Genomic DNA, 8,857 nt, shown 5'->3' on the forward strand with positions numbered 1-8,857 from the left:
GATAAACCATATTAACAAATTGAAGGATAAAAACCGTATGATCATCTCAATAGATGCAGAAAAATCTTCGACAAAATTCAACACCCATTTATGATAAAAACTCTCCAGAAAGTAGGCATAGAGGGAAGCTACCTCAACATAATAAAGGCCATATATGACAAAACCACAGCCAATGTCGTTCTCAATGGTGAAAAACTGAAACCATTTCCACTAAGATCAGGAGCAAGACAGGGTTGTCCACTCTCACCACTATTATTCAACATAGTTTTGGAAGTTTTAGCCACAGCAATCAGAGAAGAAAAAGAAATAAAAGGAATCCAAATCTGAAAAGGAGAAGTAAAACTGTCACTGTTTGCAGTGACATGATACTATACATAGAGAATCCTAAAAATGATGGTTTATGATGATGCTAATAAAAAGTGGGTGCCAGCTGGTGGTTCAACTGGGTTCAGGAGAGTTCATATATATCATCATACAGGCAGCAACACGTTCAGAGTGGTGGGCAGGAAGATTCAGGACCATCAGGTCGTGATAAACGGTGCCGTTCCTAAAGGGTTGAAGTACAATCAAGCTACACAGACCTTCCACCAATGGTGGGACGCTAGACAGGTGTATGGTCTCAACTTTGGCAGCAAAGAAAACGCCAATGTTCGCAAGTGCCATGATGCATGCCTTAGAAGTGTTGAGTTCACAGGAAACAGGGCCAACATTGCCTAGACAAAATTCACAGCTACCTGCCCATGTTCAGAATGGCCCATCACAGGAAGAATTGGAAATTCAAAGAAGGCAACTTCGAGAACAGCAACAACAAAAGGAGCTGGAGTGGGAAAGGCTGGAGAGAGAAAGGATGGAAAGGGAGAGATTGGTGAGGGAGAGGTTAGAAAGGGAAAGGCTGGAGAGGGGGCGACTAGAACAGGAGCAGCTGGAGAGAGAGAGGGAGGGGCTGGAGAGACAGGCCCGGGAAAGGCCAGAACGAGAGCCACAAGAGCAGCTAGAAAGGGAGCAGCTGGAAAGAATATCAAATGCTGCTGCCCCTGCCTCTGAGGAGACTTCTCCAAACTCTTTGCGGGGAGACTCCTCTGCTTCTGAGCCAGGCTTGCAGGCCGCCTCTCAGCCGGCAGAGACTCCAGCCCGACAGGGCATTGTCTTGGGACCACCTGCACCCCCACCCCCTCCTCCACTCCCACCAGGTCCTGCCCAGGCATCAGCTGCGCTCCCTCCTCCCCCAGGCCCCCCTCCCCCTCTCCACTTCCGTCCTGGTCCTTGGGCCTCCGCCTCCTCCACCACCACTTCCTAATCAAGTATCCCCTCCTCCTCCACCACCTGCCCCTCCCCTCCCTGCATCTGGATTTTTCTCGGGATCCACATCTGAAGACAACTGCCCTTTAACTGGACTTGCAGCTGCAATTGCTGGAGCAAAACTTCGTAAAGTGTCATGAATGGAAGATGCCTCTTTCCCAATTCATTGGTGTGAATTCGGCCTTATCTAAAACAGATAAGGAAAGGGACCCCTTCCTTTAAGGGGTAGTGGTTTAATGCAAGAAATGAGTGCCCTGCTGGCCAGGAGGAGAAGAACTGCTGAAAAAGGATCAACAATAGAAACAGAACAAAAAGAGGACAAAAATGAAGATTCAGAGCCTGTAACTTCTAAGGCCTCTTCAACAAGTACCTGAACAATCTGAACAACCTGAACAAGTACCTGAACACCTGAACTAACAAGAAAACCTTGGGAAAGAACAAATACAATGAATGGCAGCAAGTCACCTGTTATTTCCAGACCAAAATCTGCACCTTCTTCGCAGCCCAGGGGAACGGAGTCCAGGCGGAAGCAGGACATTCTAGATGAAATGAGAAAAGAATTAACTAAGCTAAAAGATGAGCTCGTTGATGCAATCAGGCAGGAACTGAGCAAATCAAATACTGCATAGAGAAACAAACTAAGGAGAGATAGGACTTTAATCTGGAGAAGGAAAAAAAAACCCTACAAAGAACAACTGTTAACAACAACCTACATTTTGTGAGCTGTAAGAAGAAAATGGAGACAACAGTCGGAAGGAGGGAAAAACCAACGTACTTTGAAAGCCTTCAGACATGACTACTCTGGCGATAAGCTATTTCCCTCCCAGTTTGCTGCTTTTTTCTGACCTTTACAACAGGATGGGAGTCATACAGGAGTTCCTGTATCAGTTATGAAGAAAATACTAAACCTGTCAGGCAAGATCGCCATGCTTTGAAATATTTTCATGTCAAGAGGAAAAATCCCACATTTTCCACAATCCACACTACGATAAAGAGGAGAAAGGCTTGAGAAGTTTTTTTCACAGAAAGCTGATGAAGAATTTCGCAAGTTAACGCTATTGTATTGTAAATGTTTCTCTCAGGTTTGTCTTCCTATCATATTCAATATTCCATGAATAAATGAGGTCAGCCCTACACAGGTTAACATCATAAGATGTGGAACAAATGGAATGGTATGTGCTTTCACAGGGTGATATTTATAAGAAAGTGTCCTAAAAATGATTTATCCAGAGTGAGGAATTTTAGAACGATAGGAAATCTCTCAAGTTAGACTTCATGCAATTTTGTAGATTCAAACATAAAATTCGTCCAGAATCTAAAGATGTAGATGCCTTCCTAAATTGTTACAAATGCTTTACCAAATCTGTGCCTCCTACATAACACAAACCAGTGGTCAAATGTAAAACAATATATTGTAGATTTACTGTAGGTTTTCAACCTTTTTTAGATTTATGTGTGTGGACATTTTTATAATGTAATTACAACTACCACAAAATTAGCTTTTTTATTTGTTTTATTTTATTTTATTTTTGGCTGTGCCACACAGCTTGCGGGTTCTTAGTTCCCCAACCAGGGATTGAACCCGCGCCCTTGGCAGTGAAAGTGCAGAGTCCTAACCCCTGGACCACCAGGGAAGTCCCCAAATTAGCTTTTTTAATTGCAGACAGTAATGCATGTCAAACTAATATGTAGTGGCCTTTTCAAGGCCTAGTCCCAGGGAAAAGATTTTGCAGAGTATAGGGGAGTGGGAGGAAGGGAAGGAATAATGTTTTACTTAAAGTTAATTTCTGCACTATCTTTTTTTCTCAATTATTTGCATGAATAATAATGAGGAATATTTTGTGGCTTTAATTGGTAAATACGTTAACAGAACCAAGTACTTCATCTTTTACATCATGTCTTCAGCTATTTATATTTTAACTTTGGTAAGTTCAATGGTCTGAAACATGATTCTGAGCTTCACGTGAATTATATCTTACTGTGGAACTCAAAACAGCCACATAGCACAAGGACGTCAGCTCCCTGTGCTTTGTGACCACCTAGCAGGGTGGGATAGGGAGGGTGGGAGGGAGACGCAAGAGGGAAGAGATATGGGGATATATGTACATGCACTTTGTTCTACGGCAGAAACTAACACACCATTGTGAAGCAATTAGACTCCAATAAATATCTATTAAAAAATGCTAGATCTTAAAAAAGAAACTGGTTTATGCACTAAAGTTTTGTGCCTTGATCTAATATTAACATGATGTCTGTGTAAAATGACAAAAAGAACCAATACTGAATCACATAACATTTCCTGTCATCCTGCATTATCCCAGATTGCTAAATGTGTTCTTTCTAAGAAGTTTGATTGAACTACTGTATACATTTACTGTCCTATGTGACAGTTTTGTCATTGTTAAGAGATTTCAGTAATTAAAATGGGAAACAGAAGCTTAGGTTATTTTCCTTATCAAAACTATGTTCCTTGAAGCGACATTATTATGATGGCTTTCATGCTCTTGTACATTGGATGTCTTAAGCTGAGTGCAGTTTAGGGGATCCTGTCTAATTACAGGAAGGTACCTCTTTCCTTCAACACTGTGATCTGACCTGTGACAAATCTGTACTATATATTATGTAACTGGCTAACAAATCAACTGCAAACCAACTGAATGTTCAAATCTTAGTGCTGGTGCTGAAATCTCTTCAAATAGTCATCATGATCTCAAAGTCTGTTTCAAAATTTGCAAACATCAAGTGTCAATCAAATAAGAAGATGAAACACTAATGAATGTTGAATTCTCATGCTTTAGGTGTACTTCCGTTTTAGATTTTTTGGTTCCCTGCTATTTTTACAGTACTGTTTCATTTAAACTTCCTACATGCTAACTTCGTTTGTGCGATTGAAATAAAATTGCAGTATACACATGTTTAAAAAGAATAATTTGTTGTTTAAGTCACCCAGTCTATGGTATTTTTGTTATAGCAGCCCAAATAGCACCCCAAAACTCTGAGACACAGAGTTTAGCACATAATTATTCCTGATTATTTAATCTGTATCTGTTCTCACCTCAAATTTAAACTTCTTGAAGGCAGGTATTATCTAAAATTTCTGTCCCTCACAGTTCCGATCACTGGATTAGGTACCTAGCAGGTGCTTAATCTGGGGAATGATAGTCAAAATCTTAATAACTGACTAATTAGAAAGAACACTGGGGACTTCACAGTGGTTAAGAATCTGCTTGCCAGGCTTCCCTGGTGGCGCAGCGGTTAAGAATCCACCTGCTAGTGCAGGGGACACGGTTCGAGCCCTGGTCCAGGAGGATCCCATGTGCCTCGGAGCAACTGAGCCCATGTGCCGCAACTTCTGAGCCTGCGCTCTGGAGCCCGTGAGCCTCAACTACTGAAGCCTGCATGCCTAGAGTCCGTGCTCCACAGAGAAGCCACCGTGATGAGAGGCCCGCGCACTGCAGTGAAGAGTGGTCCCCACTCGCCACAACTAGAGAAAGCCCGCGTGCAGCAACAAAGACCCAACTCAGCCACACACACACACAAAAAAAAATCCACTAAAAAAAAAAAAAAGAATCTTCTTGCCAGTGTAGGGGACATGGGTTCGAGCCCTGGTCCGGGAAGATCCCACATGCCGCGGAGCAACTAAGCCCGTGAGCCACAACTACTGAGCCCGCATGCCTAGAGCCCATGTTCTGAAACAAGAGAAGCCACCGCAGTGAGAAGCCTGCACACCACAACGAAGAGTAGCCCCCGCTCGCCACCACAAGAGAAAGCCCGTGCGTGCAATGAAGACCTAATGCAGCCAAAAATAAACAAACAAATAAATAAATAAAAAGATTTTTTTAAAAAAAGAAGAAAAGAAAGAACACCGGCCATAGTGTTTGGTGAGCACCCTCTGTGCCCAGCATTTTAGTTGCTGGATTGTAGGGAAGTCCAGGGGTTCCAGGGATGGGACCAAAGTAGCAGCGGGGAAGCGGGGGCCCAAGGCTGTGGCTGTTTACCACCCAAACCAGAAGTATTTATATGTTTATAGCAGGACTGGAGTTAGCAGCCAGCTTCTGGACTCCAGATATCACAGACCAGATAGTTTGATGTGTTGGATGATGCTGGTGGCCCGCCTTGATCCCCTCTCATCCATTTTTACCATTTTTGTCTTTCCCTTTTGGGGGTGCTTTTGATTTCAACAAGCAAAGTGTGCTGCACCTTTACGGAGAACTACCTTCTAGTTACTGGACCCCACTTGCCTGCAGGTGGAGGCCCTTGGCGTGGTCTACAGCCTGTAACGGATGGGGCGCTGGGGCAGGAACCCTAGCTCCCTTGCCTCGGGTGAGCCCAACCCAGGGCATCGCTTACACTTGAGCCGCCCTCAGGGTTGGGACATCACCACCTGTGGAACCTGGCTGAGCAGCCTTACTCTCCTTTTCGCGCTCTGCTCCCCACACCGCTCTCTCTCTCATCGTTTCACCTGTGAGCCCTTGCTTACGAAGCCACTCCCACACCAACCTGACTGTGGGGATTCTGACGGTATTCATTTCCTAGGTCTACTGTAGCAAGTACCCCTGCAGCGAGTACCGAGTGGCTTAAACCAACAGAAATATCTTCTCTCATGGTTCTGGAGGCCACACGTCTGAAATCAAGGTGTCGGGCAGGGTACGCTCCCTCTGAAGGCTCTGGAGAAGAATCTGTTCCATGCCTTTCTCTTGGCTTCGGCTGTTGCTGGCAATCCTTGGCATCTCCTGATTTGTAAACACATCTCTCGTCTCTATCTCTGACTTCACACAGGGTTCTCCCTGTGTCTGTGTATCTTTTCTTCTCCTTCTAAGGACACCAGTCATATTGGATGAGGGACCATAACCTCATGAGTATGGCCTCATTTTAACTTGATTGTATCTGCAAAGGACCTATTTCCCAATTCGGTCATGTTCACAGGTTGGGAGGGAGGTGTTTGCTGTGGCTGTGAGGGATGGATCTGTTCTAGGCTTCTCTCCTTGGCTTGTAGATGGTGGTCTTCCCCCTGTGTCTTTTCATAGTGTCATCCTTTTGTGCATGTGTGTTTCTGTATCTTAATTTCCCCTTTTTATAAGGACACCAGTCATATTGGATTAGGGCTCATCCTATGACCTCACTTTAATCTGATTACCTCGGTAAAAAGCCTTTCTCCAAATACCATCATATTCTGAGATTAATAGGGGTTACGAGTTCAACATACGAATTTTGAGGGGATATAGTTTAACTCATAAGGGGGGCTTACAACTTCATATCTTTTAGGGGCACAATTCAACCCTTGACACTGACCTAAAACATCTTATTTATTATTTTAAGGTTTTGTGAAGGTCAAGTATCTAAACACACAAAAAATGGTATGTACAGTATATAGAACCCAGTGGCTCTATTTTCCAGTCATCGTTTTTTATTTATTTATTTGTTTGTTTATTTATTTATTTAGGCTGCGTTCGGTCTTCATTGCTGCTTGTGAGATTTCTCTAGTTGCGTTGAGCGGGCGCTACTCTTTGTTGCGGTGCACGGGCTTCTCACTGCGGTGGCTTCTCTTGTTGTGGAGCACGGGCTCTAGGCACACAGTTTTCAGTCGTTGTGATACGTGGGCTCAGTAGTTGTGGCTCACAGGCTCTTGAGCACAGGCTCAGTAGTTGCAGTGCACAGGCTTAGTTGCTCTGTGGCATGTGGGATCTTCCCAGACCAGGGCTCAAACCTGTGTCCCCTGCATTGGCAGGCGGATTTTTAACCACTGTGCCACCAGGAAAGCCCCAGTCATTGTTCAAATGTATTAAAACACTATATTTTTATCTTTCTGAGTTGTCATAAAATCAGAAACAATATTATAACTTCATTTATAGGACTTAAGTATCTACAACATTTGTGTTTTTACTTCCTGTAGTTAAGGTTAGATTCTTTTTCTGATAAGTATCAGTTTTGAATTGGAAATTATGTACCCTTAAGTGTTATTTGTATGAAACAAATGAGTCATTAATAACACAATAAATAAACTGTACAGTGGTTAAGAATGTGGACTCTCCTGTCAGACGGCTGAGGTTTGCATCAGCTCTATAACTTACTAGCTGTGTGACCTTAGGCCAGATAATTAATCTCTCTGAGCTTTCATCCCCTCAGCTGTAACTGGCGATGAGAACAGTATTGTTATTTTGAAGCACATTGTTCATAGTTAACACTCTCTAAATATTAGCTATTATTTTGCCTGAGGTATTCATTTTTACATAATAAGTCTGAAAATGTAAAGACATAATAGAAGTGAAATTTATAATTATCTCTTTAGATAAAACCTCACACTTCCAGGAAAGTATTACTAATATATTCCTTTAAAATAACAGAATATAACTAGTCTTTTCTCTTTGTCTTTCTGAATTTAACTATTTATTACCAAGATAAAATTATTCTGTTTTCTTGAGAAAAAAATTTTAATTGTATATAATTTTTTTTTAAAAAAGGCAATTCTCTAATATGGTACAAACTTAAATATCACAAAAAGAAATATAGTGAAAAGTAAGTCTCCTCCCCTTTCCCCCAAATTATCAGGTGACCTTTCCAGGGGCAACCATTGTTACAAGTTTCCTTCCACAAATAGTCTATGAATATGCAAGGAGTACATTTTCTTACCCATATTTTTAAACGTTATAGCATATTATGTATGCTCTTCTGCATCTTGCTTTTTACAACTTAATAAGATACCTGGGAAATTTTCTCTTGTCGATACCAAGTAGTTTTGTTTCATTCTTTTTCAGTGTTGCATAGTATTCCACTCTACGGATATACCAAACTTACTTAACCAGCTCCCAGTATATTTGGCTGGCTTCTTTTTGTTACTGCATGCGTATGTGCATCTTTAAGCTCATGTGCAAACATATCTGTAAAATAAACTCCTAGAGTAGAATTGCCAAGTCAAAAATATCTGCATATGAAAATGTGGTGGCACTTTGTAAATTGCTCTCCAAAGAGGATGGACCAATTTGCCTTCCCACCAGTATTAGTCCTCCCATCACCATCAGGACATTACTAAATTTTCTGAATTTTTCCAACCTTACAAGTGTCAACAGCATCTCATGCCACTTTGAATTTCTATTTCTCTCATTAGAGTGCAATTAAGCATCATATCATTTGCTTAGGAATGATTTATATTTCCTATTTTTTACAAACTATTTGGATAATTTGCCAATTTTCTATTTAAATATTTATTTTTTCATAATAATCTCTATTAGCTTTTTATATATGAAGGAATCTAAATTTGGTTGTATGTGTAGTATTTTTCCTGTTTAGTCATTCGCCACTGATTTTGTTACGGTATTTTTTTTTCCAGGAATTAAAACAATTGTTTTTGTTAAATCTATCAATAAGGTAGGAGACTATTGCAATTCTGCAGGTAGAAGCGTCAGGTGGCTTGGGATAGAGTAATGCTAGTGGATGTGGTGATAATTGATAATTGTATTTGAGGATACAGGTATTGGGAAGCTAGAGCTTGGCTGACGCATTAAATATGGTGGCAGGGGGTGGGGTGGGGAAGGTGAGGGAAAGAGAGGTTGACGCAGAG

At 41.7% G+C, this 8,857-nt stretch overlaps 1 pseudogene; it reads left to right on the plus strand.

The window, feature by feature from the left end:
• The first annotated feature begins 390 nt into the window (after positions 1-390).
• On the plus strand, positions 391-1,928 carry LOC115853417 (protein enabled homolog pseudogene; annotated as a pseudogene).
• The last annotated feature ends 6,929 nt before the right edge of the window (positions 1,929-8,857 follow it).

The sequence above is a fragment of the Globicephala melas genome, chromosome 18, assembly GCF_963455315.2.
Source record: "Globicephala melas chromosome 18, mGloMel1.2, whole genome shotgun sequence".
In the NCBI taxonomy this organism is placed as follows: domain Eukaryota; kingdom Metazoa; phylum Chordata; class Mammalia; order Artiodactyla; family Delphinidae; genus Globicephala; species Globicephala melas.